At 41.6% G+C, this 25,131-nt stretch overlaps 1 protein-coding gene across 3 annotated transcripts in view; it reads left to right on the top strand.

Moving 5' to 3' along the window:
- Positions 1–6,271: 6,271 nt before the first annotated feature.
- The window catches only part of Cad74A (cadherin 74A), a 748,720-nt gene continuing 729,860 nt past the window's right edge, over positions 6,272–25,131 (top strand). For all 3 annotated transcript variants that reach the window (XR_016546733.1, XM_090369392.1, XM_090369388.1), the window contains exon 1: positions 6,272–6,546. The gene's annotated coding sequence lies outside the window, so the exon portion shown is untranslated. The remainder of the gene's footprint in view (positions 6,547–25,131) is intronic.

The following is a 25,131-nucleotide window of genomic DNA, read 5'->3' as shown; positions in this document are numbered from 1 at the left end:
GACTTGGTCTTGATGGTGTGCTTGGGTGTCACATGATCATTTAGATTTTGATCTGGCAAATGTTTGGACAGATTTCTGTCAAACAATTCCCTTGCGACCTCCTCGGGTTTGATATCCTTATTTAGGTCGTATATAAGGATGGAGGGCCCCTTCCTTCTTGTGGGGTTCAGCTCTGAGCTCCAGGATTGCGATCTTGGGGTTGGCTATTATTTAGTTTATTTCCTCTGTGGTCTCTGTTTCGATGACCACCCCTGGATTCCTTGTCTTTCGCACCAATTTTATTTTCGTGGTCCTTAGGTCATCGGAGAGTTTATCAATTATTGCCTGCTTAATGCCTTCACTAGAATGTTTGTCCTCTTTATTAAGGGGTCTCAACACTACAAGATTAGGTCACCGAGTGGTGGATTTCTCCTTGGCTTGTATTGGTCGGGTGGCTGTGTGGTCACACTGAGCCGGTGTCCTCAGCGCATCTGCATAGGAGGGAGCGCACTGTGGCATATTTTTTGCTCCTCCTCCTCCTTCTTCCTTATAAGTCTCCAGTTTAGCTGTGGCTATTTCAGATTCTAAGTATGTTTCAAATAAAACGGACTCCATTTTATTCCATAAAGTAACAATTTGGCCTCTGAGGCCTGCAGAGATTCTGTTGCTCTGGTCCTTAAATAGGTCTTCTAGGGCTGTCTTGAGAGTGTGTGCTTGATCCAAGGGGGGGGTTCCTTCTGGGAGTGCAGGGTAAAGGGGGGGAATCCTTTGGCTTGGTTTCAACTGGTTTTCCTGGTAGTAGGGAGCCAGGATCATCATGAGCGTCCTTTGGTTGGCTCTGGCTTCTAGTTGCTCTGTCCGAATTAGAGACTATTTGATTTTTATTTTTTCTTTTAGCCAAAGGTCTCGGTTTAACTTCTTGAGTATGGAATTGGTGTTCAGGGTTAACTTGTTCGCAGTCAGAATCAAGTTTTAGCACCTCAGACAGTGACCACACTGTCTTTTTTGTGTGGTTCTCCTATCATGTTTGTATCCATTTCGGATTTTCGAAGTTATCCGGATTAGTGAGTTCTAGACGCGTTATTTTGTTAGAGGGCTCTGAGAGCTGCTGGAGGATATAAACCACTAGTCCGGGTATATTTGTTGCCGTGTGATCTGCAGGCGAAGTTTTGGGCTCTCCCCCACTGGCAGTAGGGGGGGGGGAACAGTCTAGTATATAAGTGGCCCTAGGAAAACAGGGTTACTTTTTCTGGGGGTTTTTGTTGGCGCCGATAACAGTGGTGACATCAGTTTTTGCACTACATGTATATTTGCTAAGATCCATTCTGTCCATGGTATGTCTATTGCAGAGGGGGGGGGGAAATACATGTTTCACTAGCACAGTAACGGTAATTCATGTATGCGGATGTACTTGTTTTGGGTGGCACCTAGACGTTTAGTCGAACTCCACCTTGGAAATTCTGTGTTGATAGAGAGAGAAACTGTCTACACTCTACAGCGATCAACACCCTGTCAATCACTGCCCATTTCTAGGCTTGAGTAGTTGTGCCTGCTTCTATTATCTAGTGCTGCTGCACTAATTTGTCGTCCAGTGGAAGGAGTGCAATACCAAAGGACAGGAGCTCTCAGGTTGCCCAACCCGAGGGAAAAAAAAAAAAAAGAAATAATAATAAATAATAAATAAATAAATAAAATAAAAAAAAATAATAATAATAATAATAATAATAAAATAAAATAAAAAAAAATATATAAAATAAAATAAAAGAAAAGAAATAAATAAATAAAAAAAAAAAAAGTTAAGATAAAATAAAAATATGTATAGTTAATACCATTATATACATTGAATGTTATTACTAATTTAAGACCACAACAGTTGGTTTCTAAGTTAACAGCTGTTTGACCTAGAAGGTAGAAATATAAGTTCATGAACACATCACTCTACTGTTCACTTCTAGAATTAGTAAACAAGGTGCGTCTTCTTTTAAACACCTTGTCAGAAAAGGATTGGAATGCTGCAAAGTTCTTGGCATCTTGAATCAAAATATCGAGGTTGTCAGTCCTAATAGGTTGAGTGCTGTTAAATAGTTCTTGTCTGAAGTCGTCATAAGCCGGGCAGTAAAGCAGAACATGCCTCCAATCTTCTACAGCCCCACAAAAACACAAAGGGTCAGGTTCGAGTCCAAATTTACACAATTTATCCCGTAGTGAACCATGTCCAGTAATTAAATACGACGTTGTCATTGAAGGATAAAACCATCCCATAACTTTCTTATTTACAGCAAATGTTGCATCTTCAATGAACTCCCTGGTAGTGAGTCCCGTTTCACTGGATTGCCATCTGTATTTCCACTTCTCAGTGAATTTTGTCCAAAGATTAATTTTCTCCTGCCGAATGTCCGTGGCCGGATTACTTGCAATGTCGAGGATTTGAGTTGGCAAACCTTTCTTTAAGTTAGAAATCATGCCTCGGTATGCCACATAAAGGTCAATCGGAATACAACCTGAGATCACTTGTAAAGCATTGGTTGATGTCGTTCTGCAGCATCTGTGTGTTGCCAATATCATCTTTCTCTGCAATGATAAGAGTTTGGCCTTCACTGTGACGTGAGTAACCCTAGGAAACCATATGGCAGCCGCATATACTACAATTGGCAAAAATATAGCCTTATAATATAATGCCAAAGTTTTGTGCTTTATACCCCATTCAGCTCTTGAGAGCCTAATCACATTGGCAGTAAACTTGTTAATCTTTTCAGCTAAGTTCTTTACGTGGGGGATAAAAGAAAATTTATCATCAATTATGAGACCAAGATATTTATTTTGAGAAACATAAGGAATTTGGACATTGTTGATATGGAGTTTAGGAGGTCTGTTATAATCCAATTTATTGTTGAAGATCATCATTTTAGTTTTCGTCTCAGAAATTTTTAATTTGTTTATTTTAGACCATTCCAGCAAATCATCCAGGATTTCTTTCCCATGTGTTTCTAGCATACGTCTTGACCTGCCTGGTATGCACAGCGCTAAATCGTCGGCAAATGCTATTTTATTGCAAATTTGACTTTCTTTTAGTAACCACTGGTCTAAAACAGAATTCCAGAGGAGAGGCCCAAGGACCGAGCCTTGTGGGCATCCTCTGGAAATGAATTTTGAAAATACCAAGTGTTGTGAGATGACTTTTATCTGCCTATTTGAAAAATAAGATCTCATAACCTGATATAGTAAATCATCACATTCTGCCTCTCGAAGTGACCTGAGGGCGCTCTCCCACCAGAGTGTATCGAAAGCGCCCTCAAAGTCGATAAAAACAACCATCATGTATTTTTTGTCTGTAGTTTTGCATAGATTCACCAAATTTCTGATGGCATCTTCGGTGGAGGAGCCTTTTTTAAAGCCGAATTGTGAATTAGAACTCATATTACTTGCAGCCAAAACCTTCTGCATCCTAGGCGCTAATAATCTCTCATAAAGCTTTCCAAGATTTCCTAGAAGGGATATTGGGCGATATGCCTTGGGATCCGTTGCCAGTTTTCCAGGCTTTCTGAGCATCTTTACTAATGCAATCTTCCAAAAATTTGGAAAAGTCCCCTCTAATAGACATTTGTTGAAAACATTCAACAATATATGTGGAAAATATTGGTGAAATCTTTTGATCGCCACATTTTCAACTAAGTCCATTCCAGGACATTTTGACTGATTGATTTTAGAAATTGCAAGTGCAAGTTCATCTAGACTAAATAGTTCCGTATCATTTGATCCCTTGTAAGATCCGTTAACGAACCTTATCTGAGTTTGTTCGGTGGTGTCTTGCTCTGGGTGATCATCAGGGAAAAGTCTCTCTATAATAGCTTCAACCGTGGAGAGCCAATCAGTAGTCTGACTTCCGTTAGAGTAAACAGAACTATATATCTCAGGAGTTGCAAGTTTGTCACGACAAATTTTGTATATTAATCCCCATGGGTCAGAATTTCCTGTCTGGGACACTAGTTTCTGCCATGAGGATCTTTTGGCTTCCGCAATAGCTTCGAAATATTCCTTACGTAAATGACAATAGACTTCTTTTAGTCGCCTAACGTCTGTTTCTGTTAAGTATCTGTGCCTCTGGAAATTCTTCCTTGCATCTATAACCAGTCTTCTCAAAACAGATAACTGGGGATTCCACCATGGGGTGGAGCCAGGTCTCCTAACTTTCCTTTTAGTGGATTCAGTCAAAGCTCTGTAAAGAGTGTTTTGCACAAAGTAAGCATATTCTACTGCAGATAAACTGTTCAATTGTGCAATTTTATCATCTGAAAATTCTTGTTGCAAGACTTGCTTAAATTTGGTCCAGTTCGTGGTTCTCATAGAGAAGCGGTTTAAATCCTGAAGGTGACCTGAAGAGCCTCCATCCGTGCCAGTAATTCAGCACAGATGATGGAGTGCTCTTGCAGCTCGGGTTTGGCACAAGTTGGGGCACCTCCCCAGTCAAATGCAGGGTATTTACGTGGCCGCCACTTTATATTGGCGCTTCTCTTTGCTGCCAGCCACATGGTGACTACTGCGGTCTCGCAAAGGATATAATAAAAAATAAATTTTCTGTTTATACTCCAGGATGACCAAACGGTCAGAGGAGTTCACAAGATAGACGGAATACAAGAAACAGCACCATATTCAGCAGTCACGGGTTTGAACCCCGGTCACTCAAGGCACGTGTACTTATGCACCTGCGCGCCTGATCACTAGGCTACGGCGGTCTTTAAATGATAACGCAAATAGCCTGTTAAATTCCCAGTTGAAATTTAAAAATTTCTTGCTATGGGAGTCCACTAGTTGACTTCTTTAGCTGAGTGGGGCAATAACTATAATTAAAACGCATATTTAAGCACATTTTTCATGAGCGTTGATCATCACGTTCGACTAGTAAGGCAGCCATGTTGGCTCTCCCTGATATTGAATTAATGAAAGCTCTCAGTGCGGGCTAGTCCTTGTGTAAAGTGGCGAGAGAAGCAGTGGATGCAATGAATCAAGACTGAAACGTGCACTCCAAACAAAGATATTTCCTCCTTGGTCTTCGAATTTTCTAGGACCGGCCTTGGTCCATGGGTCTTATGAAATCCGATTGCAGGATCCGCTCAGTTAGACCTCCATTGTCTGTGGGTTGCTGGTATGCCGTGCATGACCTTGTACAGGGGCATTCTCAGGATTTCCTAAAGGGATGGAGTAGCTAAAGAACCATTTTGGGAATCTTTAAACTTCAATCATCATGTAGCAGTAGGAAAAAAAAAAAAAAAAATCCACATTGTTTTTATCACAAGGAAAAGACTATAACCCGTTTTGCCCCTACCTGGGATGGCCCCTTCCCCTGTATTAACGCATGTAATAGTTGACACAACGAGATTGCACTTGTGAAGTTACCAATATGCAACAACGTTGCTGTCTGAGCTCACTCGTGGTGTAGTCAGTGGCGTTATAGCTTCATGGGGGCCCAAGGCAAAATGGAATTTGGGGACCCCATCTAAAGAAAAAACTAATATAAAGAACATTTTTAATATCATTTTATTGTGACAACAAAACAAACAAATTATATGATATAAGAACTTAATATAAAATATCATCAAAATCGGTAAAAACATTTTTGAGAAAAACTTAATTTTCAAATTAATCTTCAAGTAAAGTTCATCGATCTTGACAAGTAGAAAGTTCCGTTTTCGAGAAAAAATCTTAAAATATTAGTAAAAAACAGCACAGCAGAGTTTTGAATTAGTAATTTTAGCCCCCCCCCCCCTTCTGATTGGGGCCCCTAGGCAGATGTCTTTTTTGTCTATAGGATAACGTGCTACTGAGCACAGAATTTTTTTGTCCATCTCAGAATTCTTCACTGCTCACGATGAATACGTCGATCTCAGAATTTTTTTGACAGACTGGTATTTCTGTCTTGGATTTTTCCTTTAGTTTCAATTTACACATGGATAACATAAAACAAACAATAAAAAAATAAAAAATAAAAACGTGACCGAGCAGCTAATAGATATAATATTTCATTATCATTATAGGCATAGAGAAGAACAAAGCGATAGTTGTTTACCGCAAGCAACAAGCATCCCAGATAGTCATACTAGAAAGCTGCATTCACTTCCGGCATTTCTGGAACACAAATAATTGAGAGGAGACTATCTTCCAAGACTTAGAACGGAAACAGAGACCATCTTAATTCTTCCGATTGCCAAGCCTACTAGCCAGAGGCAAATAGTAGGGAAACCGGTTTACTCACGTGTGGGGCAACGACTCAGCCAACGTAGAAAATCTACCTGACAAGTTAGTCCAGTCTAAAGCAAGAAGGATTTTTCCTGCTTCAGGACTGCTGATATAATTTAGTGAAAGTTATTTCACTCAAGAAAAGGTCTGTTGGATGTAAACGATTCAGTCATATTAACAGGCAAGTGTATGGCAACATCGCGGAATTCTTAAAAGCCTTCCATATCTGAAGTTTTGAAGGGTGACGGTTACGTGTCAGTTAAAGCGCACAAAAGGCGTGGGCCAAGCAACTTCGCGTATATCCAGCTGAAGAATGGCGTAGTAATCAACCCGGTAAGTTCTTATCCTCAACACTTTTCTATCTTGTTTCCGACGTATTCCGTTTTGCATGACTAGGAAACAACTGAGACATAACAAGCCAGATGGGATGTAGGCAAAGTCAAAATTTAGTAACTGATATACAAACGACTTCATTTACAACTTTTTGTTGCGATATGCCGGATGCATTTTTTAAATCAAGAACTGTTTTACTCTTTCGATGAAGTGGTCAAAACAAACTTAGGAATTTTCTACACGAAATTCGTATAAAATTTTAACTGCCATACTAGTAAATTCCAACTTGTTAAAGATGAATAAGACATCCTTCAATTGTACAGGTCAAGAAATACAGCAACAGTATATCATACTGTTGCTGTATATCATACATTCATAAATCATGAAGGACGTCACTTGTACCAAGTAACCACTGAGAAAAAAAAATCACAAAAATATTCGTTTTGCTATTTTGTTTAATACAAGTACTGTATATCTGTACCTTTAACAATGCTTCATTTTATTAGATATAAAATAATTATCAAGATTAATTCATTCGTGTGTACTACACCAGTATAGACCTATTTCATCAATTATATGAGTAGTAAGGAGAAGCGTTGGTATAACTGGGGATGGGATGGCTGCAAGGGTGAAATGTGCCACTAAACGAAACTGTTAAGTGAATTTAGTTTTATAAATTGTAATATGTTTTATGAAACTAAATGTGTTTTATTATATTCTTAGATGAATATTTTCTGTTTCATACCGTTTAGTCCAAATTCCTGGTTACGCACCTTTTATTGAGCATTTATTTACTCATTTATCTGAACATTCCTACTGTTTTTTTTTTTTTTCTCCTTGTTTCTAGAATGGAATTGTTCAATGAATGAGAAAATTTTAATTTATAATAATTATGAGGTTAATGAAAATTAATACCGTAAGAAGTTAGCAGAGCCCGTATTAAAGTGCGCAGGGGCCATTTAGGGTTGCTGCATAAGATAGATTCTCGCCTTTATTATCACAATAAAGCTCAATTTAGTTGAGCTTTATTGGGATAAAACTATAACTAGTTTTTTGAACTCCTCCAGCATGTCACACATGATCGTTTATAATCTGGGTATCTGTTGCTTCTCGTAAAATACTACAATGTTAAAGATAGCCCAAGCATCTCTTCAAATGCAGTCTTGCTTCAGCTTGCTTATTTTAGGTCCAATAGAAATTCCTGCTTTGATTTTTCGTGTGTAAACGATGGGAATTTTGTGCAGACTTTGAAACCATTTCCTTCTTTATTCAGGGATTGGATGAACTGTTTCATTAAACCTAGTTTTATATTCAGAAGAGGTAATTATATGCAGAAGCATATAATTACCTGCAGAAGCATACAGACATTTTCTGACACCAGAGGTAATTATATGCAGAAGCATATAATTACCTCTGGTGTCAGAAAATGTCTTGTTAGGCACACTTTCTTTTCCCGATGTTCACTTCTTGTGCTTGATTATCCCACTCGCACGGAATGAAAGGCAGTTTTGATTTTGTGTAACCGAGTAGGAGACCAACAACTTAAAATCTCCGCACACTAGCCAACCATGATCCTTGTGCTGTTCTTACCAAAAGAAGCTTAACATTTTAGTAGTTTTCTTAAGTGTACTAAATGGGCTACACTACAGTGGTGTCCAGTTCAACCTTTTCCCGTACAGGGGCCAAATTATTATTATTATTATTATTATTAGCCACATGGTGCAAGGAAGCCTGAGGCGTATGCTGCACCAGCCAAAAAAAAAAAAAAAAAAAAAATTCTGAAGTACCCTGAGAGAGAGAAAGAGAGAAGTAGAAGGGAATCACCAAGATATATTCAAAGTTAGATTTGTTTCGCGGGCCTCATTGAGTGATTCCAGAAAAATTAGTGTGTGACATTTTCCATATCTTGTTACATGTAAAAAGAAATTTCTATTTCATGTTACCGTTTTTCATTTTCAGGCTATACAGGCTGATTCACTACCAGTGCGACAGGAGGTGTAGGGGGCACAAAGACGAATCGGAATCACATATCATTGCAGGGTCCGAAATGCCCTCGTCATGCGGAAGAGGACGTTGAACGGGAGGTCGCGTGAACATCGATCCCGCTGGAAGTCAGCATTTGGGAACCGGTTCACGAGGCAGTAGGATGGACGAGTATTCGAACGTTGAACTGGCCGACATGCACCTCGCGTATGGAGCTGCGGACTGTAACGGGCGCGCCGCTCTGCGCTTGTACCAGGAACGTTTCCCGCACAGGCGTGCTCCTCATCATACGATTTTCGCACGTGTGCATAGAAGATTACGTGAGACTGGTTGTTTCACGAGAGGTACCATGAATCGAGAGCGAACGACGAGGACGCCAGACAATGAGGAGAATGCTCTACGTCTTGCAGAAGGCAATTCGAGTACGAGTACTCGAGCGATAGGCCAACGATTGGGTATTTCCCAATCCACTGTATGGATGATACTGTCAACAAACCAAATGAGTTCATACCATCTGCAATGCGTCCAATCATTGGAGCCTGCGGATTATCCACTCCGGAGGACTTTTGCTACTTGGTTTCTTCAACAGAAACGGTTCGCAAATGCTGACTTCCAGCGGGATCGCTGTTCACGCGACCTCTCGTTCAACATCCTCTGCCGCATGACGAAGGCATTTCGGACCCTGCAATGCTCTGTGATTCCGATTCGTCTTTGTGCCCCTTACACTTCCTGCAAGTTTGTCGCACTGGTAGTGAATCACCCTGTATATAAAAAAATGGAAATTCCCAACACCTTTATGTGCAACAAATCTATGTAAGTAATTTATTTTTTAGATTTTATTAAAATCATAAAAATATTACTTACTTTTGTTTTTTTAAAAAACAACCTTACTTTTGCTTTTAAATGCTCACTTTAGAAAATCTTACAACCTGAAAAGGATTGGTGCTTTTCAATATTAAGGTGAAGAAATAAATATAATATAATGATTGAGGCTGGATGTTTTTACATAATCTTTCAAAATTTTGTTGAAAATTGGAGGCCAATTCTCAACACGGAATGAAGATTCTCATCTGTTATTGTTTCTGTATTTATTTGATTTCATGCGCGAAATAGTTTGCTCGCAAGCATACGTTAATCCGAACAAAGTAGCCATTTTCATGGCATTTTCTTTGATTAGCAGAAAATCTTCAGATGAGAGAGCCTTGTAGAATTCAAGTAGTTTATTTTCGCAGTCCATATATACGTATTTTTGAACCATTTTTTGGTTTTAAGGTCAATAATTTCAAGTTGCCGGTGGTTGGATGGTTGGAGACTCCCGTCCGGGTGCCCTTTGGGTTGTTCGGGTCCCATCTTCGGTCCCTCCGTGTATAAGCAATTATGTGATGCTCTGTAGCAAAACTTCATTCCCCAGTTAGTATTTCTGTAAGACTTATCATTCTATCAATATAGTTTCTTTCTTCAATAATAGCAGCGTTTCTCATTATCATCATCACTCTCATTATTTTTTATTTTCGCTCATTACCATATATTACAGATTTCACTATCTGTTACCTGAAGGGTGATTGGAGCGTGATCATCAATATGAAAGTACTCTTCCACTGCATCTTCATCCAACAGCTTCATCCAATCCAGTAAAATTAGGTTCTTATTCATCCTCTTCCTCAAAGAACACTGATGCTGTCTTCAGATAAGGCCAGCCATGTTTCAAAGTGTCTTTAGTAACTATGTCCCAGGCTTTCGCAAAAATTCAAAATTGCATCCTTGATATTAAAATCTCTTTGAAATTTCATTATTCTAACACCTTTATTACAATCTGTGAGCATTTTATGCAAGAATTCACCCTTATAGATGCACTTGAATGACCTCAGTATTCCTTGATCCATTAGCTGAATTAGACTTATACAGTTAGGTGGCAAATATACAGCAAATATATTCTCTTTGATAAGGAGCTCATCAGCAGGGTGTGCTGAACAATTATCAATCATTAACTTATCTTGCTGTCACTGGGAAGTCCAGCAGACATACAATGTCTTAACCTTGGAACAAAATGGTTTTCAAACCAATCAAGGAAGATTTCTTTGGTTACCCATCTCATTTGTTTGCCCTAAAAAAACGAAGTGGGAGACTTTAACTCCTTTGTAAACTCTTGGATTTTTGTTTTTGCCAATAACAAGCAATTTGGTTTTATCTAATTCTGTAACATTTGCACACATTAGCACTGTTAACCTGTTTTTGGATTCCTTGAACCCACTGGGTGTGCTGATTCTTCTGGTGCAGCAACAGTTTTTCTAGGAATATGCCTCCACTATAAAGAAGTCTTGTCAGCATTTATACCTGCTCTGCAGTCAACCTTGCGTCATCAATTAATTTTGCAAATTCACCCAAATATGCTTCTGCCGCTTCATAATCAGCTGATACTTTTTCACCGGAAGCTGCCAAGGTACTAAGATCATTACGTTTTTTAAATTTCCATGCTGCCATTTTGATGTATACTCACATGGTGTTGTTGAGCCTAATTGATTGTGAAAAATTTTTGCTTGGGCCATGATGAGAGAGAGAGAGAGAGAGAGAGAGAGAGAGAGAGAGAGAGAGAGAGAGAGAGAGAGAGGGGGGTATCCTTCGCTTCGGCTCTATCATATCCATTCCATTAACACCTTGTCTATTTCTATGTTATTCATCTGATTCCATTAACTTGGGTAAATCACTATCACCATAAATTTTAAGAGTTTTTCTTTCTTCAAATCATAGATAATAGATGTACCCGCACCATGCTCATCACATAATAACTTCACCAATGCAACTTTGTCTAGACGTTTTAGTAACTCCACTTTCTCTTTAATACTAAGAGATACACGCTTCCTTTTGACAGTCTTACCACCAACAGATTTCCCGGCAAATTTTTTTTAACACGTTGACTATGGGTATGTGTGATCAGGACTCCTGAAAAAGAAACTACAAATGGTTTTAAATATTCTGCATCTTAAACAACATGGACTAATTATAAATTTTCACAAAATATGACGTAATTTTTAATAAACAAACAGAAATTTTTATAAATTAAGTGATGCGTAATTGGATGAAATAATAATAACGAGGTGATTTTATAGGTGTTGATATTTTTTTAAATTAGGACATTTTTATTTTAGTAATATGTTTATGCATATGCTTGTACAAACAAAAAATAAAATTAATGATTTTATTGGTAGGCAAGTAAAAATTGTTTTGTGCAACGTTATAGAATTTTCACGGCTCGTACGGAAGAGTTGTTTTTGAATTACAGTTGGGGTTTCATATTAGCGAGTTACTCTATATTTTATTATTATTATTATTATTTTAGTGTTTCCCCTAATTGAAGGGAAACACTAAAATAATAATAATAATTTACATAAACCCGTATTTGTGTCTGTAAATTGCGTGTGTTCTCTGGTCGATTTTCCTGTTTCGCTGGACGGAAAAACCCAGTTTCTGGGGAAAAAACCTTGCTATCTACGCCTGAGACCGCCTAACTCAGCCGCGGAGTGAAAAAATCCCATTAAAATCCATCGCGTCATCGACTGGATTCGAACCGGGGCCTTTTCCACCGGTGTGGGGAGGACGGTGCTACCCGCGCACACCAGTTACTCTATACATGGACATGTGTACAATGTATAGGGCAGCTCCTAGAACGTCTGTTCAACTCCGCCTCGTGTTTCTGTGAACAGCAGAATCAACTGTAAATGGGCCAGAAATGTGTTGGTGTATGTTTGTGTGCATTCTGTGTGTGTTCTGTCCACTTGGATACCCACCACGTGAAGGGGGGGGGGAAGTTCCAGTAGAGCACGTAATGTCTCGAAAGAGACTCTGACCCACCTAGTGATGCCAAAAGGTGGGCCAGGATCCTCTGGGGCCCATTCCAAAGGAAAAGGAAGGAGAGAGGAAGGGAGAGAGAAAAAAAAAAAAAAAAAAAACCAACCGGTGGTGCTGATTGAAATAAAATAAAATAAAATATAATAAAAGAAAAAGACACATTGGTGATAGTTGGGATAAAAAAATAATAATAATAAACAAATAATGAAAACAGAAAAAGAAAAGAGGCTGGTGCTGGTAAGAAAAAAAAAACCGGTGCTGGTTGACAAAAATTAAAAAGAGAAGAGAAAAGTAGTCTTCAATAAGTATCCAGGATAATTCAGACTGGTGATGTTTAGGATCAGTGGAATGACAATTCTTGCGTACATGAACCATAGATGAAAATAGATCGAATTTTGATGCAATTATGCTTAATTCATAAGCAGCCCAGCACTGCGCAGAAATTTCTGAGCGTTCTCTGAAAGAGAAGCAAACTATTGTCCTGCTTACATAGGTGTATTTGATGGATTGTTTTGGTTCACTACTCCAGCGTTGGGATGTCGCTAGTGTCGTTGTTAGTACGGTTGACGTTTTAGTATGCTGCATTTCATTTAATATCCTAATGTATTCATTGTGTTTTATTTAATTCAGTTGTTGTGCAGAAATTGTCAGTAAGTTTTTCCCTAACTGGATATAAATTTTAATAGATTTTGTAAACTGTTAATATTAGTTTATTACCTTTGTAATATTGTTAGGCCTAACTCAGGAATCGCTGACTGCCTCGTTTAACCCTAGTTGTTGGCGCATCGGCTTCTGTGGCTTTGATGCACCTCCCGGGGTTTTTGCAGTACTCTGATCCAGGCCCGAGGAGGGATTTGAGCCGCGACCTTTGGGTTGCCAGGCAGGCACTTTACTCACCTAGCCCAGTCGGCTATTTAAATTAGGGCGCTGATACTGGATGTGAACGGCTGATTTTGGCAATTTCGGCAGAAATTATAATTGTGCCGCTTGATATAAATAATATTGCAAGCACTGGTGTAACTTAATACCATTATAATGACCATATGGATGTCATCCCAGGGCAAATAGCACGTGACTTAACAGCACGTAAATCCTATTGGTGGTAACTGTTCTTGTGTAGCACTTCTTAAGTTGATCCACCTACTAACTTGCAGTGGGTATCATCTGCACTCATTTTCTGAGCTCCTTCTGTGAGACTGTCTCGCCACTCGCTCATCCGGAGTGAACTCGCCAATTCGTATCTGCTCAAAATGGAGGGTAAATCGACCAACCCTGTAAAACCAACGGTAAAACACAACCCTGCCAGTGACCGACAACCCTAAAATAGCAGAGCAACACGAAGAACATGAGGGATCTCAAACTGAACCCCCCATTAAGAACAAAAAATCAATCGGTACCAAATTTGATCGAAAAACCAGGTCAAAATCTCAAAACAGAGGGACCATGGAACCCCCCCTCTCCCAAACCGAGTACACAGATATGAGACAACCTGACCTCCCCCTTGACCCCAGCATGCCTGAGGGGACAGTTATCCAACAATCGCTACAACTCAAAGTAGCACTGGAGAACGTGCTCAAAGAGCCAACTAACAGAATTACAACACTTCTTAGGGCAGAAATCGTCACCCTATGGAATAAGCTAGAATCGCTGCTTATCCAGACTCACCTGGAAAGCGAAAAGGCAACTGCAAAATTGGAAGCCTACACTGACTGTGGAGTAAAACAAATGCGACAGCGCGACTCCACATATGCCCAAACGCTGAGGAAGTCACCACCGGACTTTATTCCCGAATCTCAGGAACTGAGCTACGAGACAAACAATTCAGGTACCAACCTACGGACTACACTGAAGAAAACGCCATCACCCAGACCTAACTTTGTGGTACTTAAACCCCTTACCAATGAAGGTCGTATGTCCAGTGAGGAGGTCAAGAAGACCATCATGGATTCCTTGACAGATGACTTAAAGAACACTAAAATCAAGTCAATTCGCAAAACGCGAAATACAGGAGTAATTATAGAAACAGCCACAAAAGAGGATGCTGAACTGATTGTTAAGAATCCTAAATTACCATCTCTGGGACTCCTGGCCGAGCCCCCTAGACAAAAGGGCCCTTGCATACTGGTACTAGATGTGGACAAGGATCTCCTTCCAGAGGAATTGCAAAGCGAAATTTTCCACAGAAACTTGAAACAGGAACTCCCAGATGAAGAACCAACTTCTCACATAATCCCTAAATTCCAAACAAAACCCAGAGCTGGGCACACCATTAACTGGGTCTTTGAGCTATCACCCAAGGCCTGGAAGATCCTCTCCCAACAAACAAGAATTTACATCAACTGGGGCAGCCACCGCTTTAGGGAGCATGCAGCCGTCCCCAAATGTTTCAGGTGCTGCCGTTTCGGCCACACCACGCACACGTGCAGGCAAAATCTTCCCACCTGTGGCCACTGTGCCGAAATGGGGCATGAATACGCTACATGTCCCAAAAAGTCTCAACCTCCCACATGTGCCAATTGCAAGGCCCTAAAAGTGCCAGCCAACCATTCGCTCCGTGACAGCAGTTGCCCAGTTTATCTCAAAGCCAGAAGTGCTCAACAATCAAGAATAGAATATGGGGAGTAACAGACCAAACCTAAATACCCACACTGTGAATATAGCACAACATAACGCTCAGAGGGCCAAGGCTGTTGCTGCACAACTGGTCAAAAAGGCAGATGAAGAGAACTTAGATGTGCTGCTGCTTCAGGAGCCATACACTCATAACAAGGAGGTAAAAGGCTACCCCTTAAGATTTAAAGTGGTCCAGGTTGATGGTGACACACCCTGGGCCGCGATCGTCGTTCGCAATCCCGAACTGACTGTCACCAAAATCACTGATCTGTGTACTAGCTGGGCTGTGTGCGCCCATGTAATTTCACCACTGGGGCAATTCTACTTAGTTTCGATATACTGTCGACCGGGGGAAGATATTCTTCCTGCCACCCGATATCTACAGACCATCCAGCTACAAATGCCAAATGCTAAACTCATTATAGGGGCTGATGTTAACTGCAGGTCCCCAGCCTGGCACAGCCGAACTCAAAATCACAGAGGAAATAGAAATGGCCAACGTCTTGAGGACTACTTGTCTAACAGCAACCTGGTCATTCTAAACAAACCTAACTGCCTGCCAACTTTCTCCAGTACCCTGTGGGAAGCTACAATAGATATCACCTTAGCCTCAAGCTCCATTGCTCAGCACCTTGCTTCCTGGACAGTCCGTGAGGACTGGACCACCTCTGACCACAGGGTACTAACCTTCCAACTACACCGTTCACTAGTCACACAACCAACCAACCGAACTCAACAAAGAAGATATGCCCTGAATAAGGCTGACTGGAACCTTTTTAAGGAGGAATTGACCAGTGCAGCCAGCCGCTTCAATCCTAGCGGCCTCAGCCCAGACCAGCATCAATGTGCAATTACACAGCTCGTCAGTAATGCTGCAAACAAGGCTATCAAAAAGAAGAGATTCACACCTGGTGCTGTCCCCTGGTGGTCACCTGAACTCCAGGCTCTTAGACGCGAAGTCATTTACCGACGAAAACGCTATCAACGTGCAAGAAGAACATGGCCTCCAGAAGAAACAGAGGCTTTACTGCAGCAATATCGAGTGACCAGGAACCAGTATACCACAACAATAAAACAGCGCAAAAGGCGCTCATGGGAAGCCCTGGTAAGCACTGAAGGGAACGCCGATCCCTGGGGGATTGTGTACAAAGTGACCACTAACAAGCTTCCCAGAGGCGAGGTCTTACAACCACAAAATTACTGAACGGACTGTATACCAGATCGTGGCAAGATACTATCAATAATATTTTAGACGCTACATTTCAGCAGCCTGCTGACCCACACACACCGGAACAGCTACAGCTCTGCATGGAAAATGAAACATATCACACAACTGCAATTGAAGAACCCTTCACCACAACCGAGCTCAACTTAGCTGCATCTAGAATCAGAAACAAGAAGGCTCCGGGCAGAGACATGCTCGATCCAGAAATCGTCCAGAAGGCCATTGAACTTATTCCCACTACAATACTCAACCTGTTAAACCACTGTCTCCACCAAGGATTCTTCCCCACACAATGGAGGACTGCAATCCTTAGACTTATATTGAAGAATGCAACCAAACCACATGATCTGCCACAATCTTACAGGCCCATTGCACTGCTGCCAGTCTTCAGCAAACTTCTCGAAAGGATGATCTCCCATAGAATAGAAGCCCACTACAATGACGCTGGTCTCTCCTCACCTAAGCAGTACGGTTTCCGGAAAGGACGCTCCACGATTGATGCACTGGAAACAATCATTGAAGCTGCTACCAACTGCAACTCCAAATACTTTCTACTAATCTCCTTTGACTTTGCTGGTGCCTTCGATTCCCTCTGGTGGCCCAGCGTCCTGGGCAGACTCCGAAGAGCGCATGTCCCAGAAAACTTATATAGATGCATCAAGACCTATCTCCAGGACCGGCGAGTTGTCGTGTCTGCTCCCCACTGCAGTGTCTCCAGACCAGTCTTCAGGGGATGCCCTCAGGGATCTGTCCTGGGGCTTCTCCTCTGGAATCTGGTGCTGGATGATTTCCTGAACACCAAACTCAACAATGTACAAACCCAGGCCTATGCAGATGACCTGGTCATGCTCTTTTCTGCCAATAACAGAACCCAACTAGAAGCAACTGCCAACCAGGCCATCTCCACCCTTCAAGCTTGGGCAGAGCATAACAACCTAAAGATCTCCCCAGAGAAAACCAATTCGATCCTACTAAAAGGCACCCTTGATTTGAGAAGACCACCCCAAATCAAGGTCAATGGTGTTACAGTAAAACTAAAAACAGAGCTTAAATATCTAGGTTTGATCTTAGACAAAAACCTTTCCTTCACTCCTCATCTAGACCAACTCAGGATTAAGATCAGGAAGTATGCTGCCCAAGTCTCAAGAGTTGCCCGGAAGGACTGGGGCTTAAAGAAGAGAACGCTGTCACTCTTCTATAAGGCAGTTTTCATCCCGGTTATCACCTATGCTTCTGGAGTCTGGTACAAGAAGGCCAATACCGTAGTAAACAGATCGCGCCTAGGAACTATCCAGCGCTCTCTTCTCCTTCTGTCCTCGCGTGCTTGTCGCACTGTCAGCACCCATGCGCTACAGGTCCTCACTGGATCTCTTCCACTGGACCTGGAGATTGTTCGTCATGGGTTGCTCTACCAAATAGCCAAAGGAAGAGCAGTTACTTGTGCAGGTTTCACCACTGACCCAGCAAATAATAGAAACGCTGAAAAGATGAGACTTAATGAACATCTAACAGACACCTGGCAAGAAAGATGGCAGACATCAACTAAAGGCGCTGTCACCAAAAGATTCCTCCCTGATATCAGGGCCTTCTACCCCCTCACACCTGTCTGGTTTTCACCAGGACTCTATGCTACCTACCTCCTCACTGGACATGGCTCCTTCCAGAAAAAACTACATGACTTCAGAATTTCAGACTCACCCCGCTGCCACTGTGGAGAGGATCAGACGTGGGAGCACCTTGCCCACAGCTGTGAAATCTACGAGGACTTCAGGAGGATCCTAATAACAAAACTACGCTTCAACTACCAAAATCAAGAACACCTCACCCTACAGAATGAAGAAACTTACCGAGCTCTGACTCAATTTGCAATGGACTTATTTACCAGGCAGAAAGCACTACCACCACCTTAGTATCCGAATCAATAGGTCATAACAACCATGACTGCCAATTGTTGCTATTCATCATTGAGCCATGAATGCTAATGCCTTGGACCAACTTGCACAAGACTTGACCAGCAGTGCAATCAAAGACAGGGTCCACACATACTTTGACAAATTCCTCATCATTGATTCCTGGACAAACTTTTCTCGACCAGACGTGACACATCTCATCAAGAAGAGGCCTAGCATCGATCCCTGGACTTGACCATTAATCTTGGACTCCCGGTTTTGACCACCCCCACTGTTCGTTCTGATGGACTACTGGACCAGCCTTCAGTCTGGATGCGACAAAGACTCACCAAATGGAGTCCCAATGACGGCACCTGAACTAGACCTTACTGAACATGACCCATCCACCATAGCAGCACTCACACTGCTGGATTTCCAGCAAGTTGTCGGCTTCAACTGACTGGCCGTGCTAGCTGTACCTACCCTGAACTTGCGGGGTATATCTCTCTCTCATTTTATTTATTTATTTTTTTTTCCGGCTTTCTTCTGTTTCCTGCCATCCGTTCTTTACTCCCCCCCCCTATTTTTCTCTTACAGAATGATTTTTTTTTTTTTTTATTTATTATTATTATTTTTTATTTTTATTTATTTATTTTTTTTTGTGGGGAGGTGGTTTTCGTCCACCCGCCACCCCACTCTTCTCTCTGGTGAGGCTTTGGGCATGCCACACTGTCATCAGGGGCCATCTTCCCTATTGGCCCCTTTCTTCTGTTTCCTACCCTCCAGTCTTTTTGCCTTCCTCCCTTACTTTTCTCTTGCACAACGTTTTTTTTTTTTTTTTTTTTTTTTTAGTTTATATATATATATATATTTGTGTGTGGGTGTGTGTGTATATATATTTTTATATACACACACACACTCATGCCCCCACAGGTCTAAATCTAAAAACATCAAAATTACTGCCCGACCTATTTGGCCCTAGAACAAGTTATCAGCGAACAACCCTACGCTCTGTTAAAATTACAACCGTTGCTCAAGAAACAGCGATCATCTCATTCTTAAATCTGGCCCTAGCCACTGAAATCCCAGGAAAGTAGGTGGCAGGACCCGCCAGAGTACTCTAGCTACAGTGGTACACCCGGTCAGCCTCCCCGTGGCATGGTGTGGTAACGTCGGGTCCCACTAGGGGCTCGGCGGCTAATAGACCGGAGGAACAAAGGGCACAACACAATATACAGCACATGACCCCCACACACTTCAAATCTCTGGCCCCGATACAATGTACACCCGCGGAGATGGGAGAAATCCCAGGAGCCGTTAGACACTAACATACCTTATACCTTATACTCCAGCGTTGATTCTCTTTCTGCGAGCAAACACCTCGAAGGCAAAGTTCTGAAGAGCTGAGAGATGGTTCTCATTCCGCAGAAGCAATTCCTCTCGCCCTGGAGAGGGAGATCTGGAACGTCAGTTCGAAGCGTCACCTTAAGATCGTCGTAGATTGCACAGTTAAAGAGCAGGTGACTCCAATCTTCTGTATTCCCGCAGGTGCAGAGATCGGTGTGATGCAAGTGAAACTGATAGAGTTTTTGATTGAGTGACCCATGTCCAGTTACCAGAAAGGAAGTTTCCATAGCTAAGGAGCATCAGGTTTTAACCGATTTAGAGAGTAAGAAGGTCACATTGGGCAGGAATTTTCTTGTGGCCGTTCCAAGTGGGGTGGTGTCCCATCTGGTCTGCCAGATACTAATTAGCTCGTTAAAGCATCTGGATTTCTCCTTTTTGGGATCTTCATTTAAATTTAGCTGGATACCAAGTAAGTCTGAAGTTATTTGTTTTTGTGTCGAAAGCAGAGGCCACGATAGATGACAAATAGATCCAACGGAAGGGGCCCCACAATAACTTGCACTGCAGCAGTGGAAACTGTTCTATAGACTCTGAGAATAGACAGCAGCATGCTACGCTGGATGGGATTCACTTTTAACCTCATTTTGGAATTGGTGGCCCGGTGAAACCAAGCTCCTGCCGCGTAGATGACTATGGGCAGGAAAACAGTGTTATAGTAGTGAAAGAGTGATTTCCTAAAGAGATTCCACTTCCGTCTGGAAATTCTATTAATTGACCCTGTGAAACTTCTTGGGGTCAATAATGACCCCAAGAAGTTTTGTCTCATTGATTATACGGAGCGACTTGCCAAAAATGTTTACTTAGGAAGGCCGCCTGAGATCCAACTTGGATTTAAAAAGCATCATTTTTGTTTTCACTGGATTAATTTTGAGTTTGTTAGCCAATGACCAGGTGGCAAGGTCAGTTAAAATCCGGATTGCATTCACCTCCAACACCACACGAGAACTGCCTGAGACCACAATTGTCAGGTCGTCGGCGTAAGCAAAAATTTTACAATTCTGGAGAGAGCGGCCCAGTCAGTCTTGAAGCACAATGTTCCAGATAAGGGACCCCAGGACTGAACCTTGGGGGCACCCTCGAAAGACCTTCCTAGAGACTTGGAGAAATTTTACTTGACAATTACTGAGCGGTCAGAGAAATAGCTTTGAAATAATTTGTACATATGAAAGTAGCATCTGGCAGACAGGAGACGTTCAAGGGTACTGCCCCACCAGACAGTGTCGAAGTCGACCATAATAGCTAGTTCAAATTTGGATTTAGAATTTACAATGTGCCAGACAAAGTCAGACAAGGCCTTCTTTTAAGGGGGCCTCCCTTCACCCCAGGTCAAGAAGGCCTTGTGCTGTTGAAGGATTGTGCTGTTGAAACAGAGCTGTTAGTCGAAGAGCCATAAGCCGCTTCAAGATCTTCCTAAGGTTAGCAAGCAGCGCAATTGGTCTGTAGGCACGAGGATTTGAGACAGGCTTATCTGGCTTTTTTTGATAAGATGGAAAAAAGAAACCTTCCAAACAGATGGAAAGATGCCTTCCGTGACGCATTTATTGAAGAGCAAGTAGACAGGTTTTAATTTTAACAGCCAGAGAGCGAACACAAATTCAATCATATCCATTCCTGGACATTTATTCACATTGATCTTCTTGACCACCGAGGTAAGTTCCTCTAAAGTAAATGGCTCGGGGCGCCTCCGTAGCCGGGTGGGCAGGGCCAGCAGTGCATTACACACACTTCTTGATTAGACCGGGGTTCGAGCCCGTCACCACCAAATACGGAGGATGCGGAAAGGTCAGGGAATGTCCACCGCATATCACGGAGCAATATGGCCTTAGTTGCTAATGCTCTTAAAAAACCAAATAACAACAACAACAATAACAAATGGCTCGGTACGTTCTTCAGTGATGTACTTGTTATTTCCCTCCAGAATTGCCATATACTCTGGAGAATCTTCAGAAGGATTATCCATAGGAAATAAGTTGTCAAGAATTTGGTTGATAGAGTCTGTCCAGCCAGAGGTTTAATGAGTCTCAATGGTAACAGTGCCGAGGACATCAGAGGTAAATGTTCTCTCCCGAGCTATCTTGTACATGAGGGCCCATGGGTTTTTGCTATTGGATTCTGTTACAAAGACGGTCCAGGTTTCTCTTTTTCTCGTTGCCATTGCTTTACTAAAGGCATTCTTTTTGACAGTGTGGTCATTATACAATCGTATAATGTCGTCAGCATGCCAGTTACGGCGTTGCTGATAAAACCGTCGAGCGCAATGAACTGATTTGCGAAGAGTAATAAGGTCATTGGACCACCAGGAACGGACTTTAGAGCAGATGGTCTTCTTCTTTGCTGATTTATAGGAGTCTTTTATAAGAGACTGTTGAATAAGTTCGGCTACATTTTCTGCAGAAGTTAAGCTGAAGCTGTCTGGAGGGTTTGATAGAAAGTCATTAGTGATGGAGGCATCAAAAGGGTACCAGTAAACAGTTTTTGCGCAGAACCGGACGAAGTCTGGTGTTCTTGGTGAGTTGCAGTTGGTAGGTGCATCGAGAGAGAGGTAGAACATAATGGCTCTGTGATCCAATCTGGGATTGTAACTTAGTCGCTGATGCGTGAATTTAAGTCACGGGTGATGAGTGTAACATCAATGTTCGACTCAGTTGAGCTGAAATCGGTGGAGAATTGGCCTGGTCGATTATGGACTGCAAGATTATGACTTAAAATAAAGTCCTCAAGAAGAAGACCTTGGGTTTCAGAAACAGCACTGAACCAGAAATGGGACTTTGCATTGACATCTGAGGTAATGAGGATATTCCTTGAGCTGAGGAAGTTAAGCGCGAACTCCAAGAAGTTTAATGGGTTGTTGAAGTCTGCAGAAGGGGGGGAACAGAAGATAGAAGGAGAGAGATGAGAAGGTGATTTGCACACAAGTCACCAGTTTGTTGCAGAGACCATGGACAACAACAACGTCTAAATTTCTGTTTAAAATGATGATGCATGTTTTAGGGTCTTGGGGCAAGGTTGTACCACTCGAGCATAAATAGAACAGCCCATAATCTTAGAGATATGCTCAAATCACATCCACAGTGTTTTTCTCTGCAGCCAGCCGAATCTCATTCGCGAACTATGTCCCTTGATTTGAAGAACTTTAAGGTTTTGTGGAGAGCAGGAGAAAGAATGAGAGTGAAAAGAATCAGAATACCTTTTATTCTGATTCACCTGAAATGTAGAGTTGTTCGGGTTACTCTCCATCAGCAGTTCTGAGCCGTAACATTTCCAGGGCACGTTGGTATTCTGGGCAGGTTGTATCTCTCACCGAGTGCTGTGAAACCCTCTTGTGCCCCCTTACAATTAATGCAAACAGGCAGCTCGCTCCTCTGTGTGTGTGGGCACTCTGCAATGGCATGCCCATTACGGGCACAGTGACTATAGGTTGGAGAGCTGTGAGCGCAATGTTGTGTGGTGTGCTCGTAGCCTAGGCAAAGAAAACGTTTGGTTACTATTGTAAATGCCCTAAACTGTGGGAGCCACAGCCAAGGAACCACCCATTCATGGGACAGTACTTCTTTATATAGATTTTTGGTGTAAAGCTGACAACCATATAGATTAGTCGAGGATGAGTTTGACTTAGTGTTGAACCGGAACGTAGTGCTCTCCTTTATTTCCTCGTATGAGAATCCGAAATCAATGATGTTCTTAAAGTAAAGGTCCTCTAATAAGTCTTCATTTGCGAAGTCCTCTTTGGGAACGCCATAGAATATAATTGCAGGATCTGATCATTTTGGAGCAGAATTGGCGATGCCAGCAGCAGAGAGTGACGCAGAGGAGGAGATAGTATTGAGAACTTGCTTGGACGCAGTTTCCACGATGACTACGCGATGATTTTACTTTAACTATGGTTAAACTAGTAAAGGATAGCGAAAGCTTAAAAAGCGGTACTCACCTTGAATTAATCTGCGATGGCTTACTTAATATTAAGTAAGCCATCACATTCAACCTAAATATTAAGCAGTGTGGTTAATATTTAGGTTGAATTGTTAAATTGAAAAAATTAAAAGGGGGAAGTAGGTAAGTGTTGTCTGAGTTAAATTAGGCGCAAGGAAACAGAAATGTACACATCCAATCCTTGGTTGTCATTGAAGTAAAAGAATAATCAAAAACTAAATAAGTGAATACGGTGAAGCCAATAGTCGTTACGAGGATTTTCGTTAGTTAAAAACGTCTTTTTTTTGACATGTGGGAACTTTAATCGCGAGAGGTTCCAAATTGGGGAAAGATTGAAGGGGAGTTTGGAATTTAGAATTTTGAGGTTAGAGTGGTGCCGGTACCATTCAATAGCTAGGGCTTCATATTTAAGTATTCTGTAGCTGGATTTTAGTTTAATGATGGAAATGGTAGAGTCAATGAGGGGGTTGTGGTTGTGAGTCTGGGCATGAATTGTAAGTTCTGTAACATATTGGTTAAACACGAGACTATGGAAATGATATGCACGGGTGTTGGATGTTTTTGATGAGCCAAATTTGGTAGTGGTACTTCCGATGTAACATGTCTTACAGTTTGGTTGACAATTAATGAGGTATATTATATTATTGAGGTCGTTTGTAGGATATTTGTGTGTGTCTTTATAGGTGCTGAAGAAGGATCCTAATTTGTTGTAGGTGGAAAAAACAAGGGAGATATCAGTGTCGTTAAATAGGCGGCGGAACTGTCCTGCTAGTTCATTGTGATAAGGGAGGACTATGCGGATGTTTGTTTTATTTGTGTCTTTGGTTGGGTTGTTAGATTTAACTTTATTTTTAAGGTGGCGCCTAGTTATATACCTTGTGCATTTCGTGCTCCTAATTAAAGGTGATTTATGTGAATTACAGTGAATGCTCGACCGTTCAAGTGATACAGAGGTCATCAGTAAGTGCCTGTCTACTGGTGCATGAAATTTCAGCTGCGTTGCTCCAGCCAAAGATAAGTATTTTATAATTTTCCCTTTTTGGCCTGCGACAATGAATTTTTCCAAGATGGACGATATCTTGTTGTCATTTCTTGTATGCAAGACTAAAAATCATAAGAATGGTCTGATGTATACTGGCCAATAGCAAAGCACTAAACTAGCAAGTACTCACCGCACAGAGTAGGGTTAATACCCGAGGGATATAACCCTCCTGAAGAACAAAGACAAGAGGATTAAGAGCAGATCCCGAGTAGTATCTTTTGTAAATTTCACAAACAGCAAAATTTAACCGTAACATAGAGGCAAATGTAGAAGCGAGTTAAAATTAAAATTAAAGTATGCAATCTGAAAGGGATATCAGCTCTAAAATGACACAGGAATGCGTTATCTGTCACCAGAACCCTGAGGCCATCTTTAAATGCTGTACATGTAGCCGTACTTTTTGTACAGCCTGCCTAGGTCCCTCATTTAAAAAGTTAAAGAAAGAAAGGCGACTAAAATGGTCTTGTGATTTTTGTCGTGGCAGCGCGAGAACTAACACAAAACCAGATCCGACAACTAAAGAATTGACATCTGGAGAAGAGACAGAAAGTCCAGTTACCCAGGAAAATCAGGAAAGTGTAGGAATTACACCCGCAGACATCTCTCAAAGGGAAAATCTGACGACATCAGAAAACTCTATATTGAATCCT

The sequence above is a fragment of the Mastigoproctus giganteus genome, chromosome 3 (genome assembly GCF_048544385.1).
Source record: "Mastigoproctus giganteus isolate SK-2022 chromosome 3, ASM4854438v1, whole genome shotgun sequence".
Taxonomy (NCBI): domain Eukaryota; kingdom Metazoa; phylum Arthropoda; class Arachnida; order Uropygi; family Thelyphonidae; genus Mastigoproctus; species Mastigoproctus giganteus.
The sequence above is the reverse complement of the archived record's forward strand: the minus strand, read 5'-3'. Positions and strand labels throughout refer to the sequence as shown.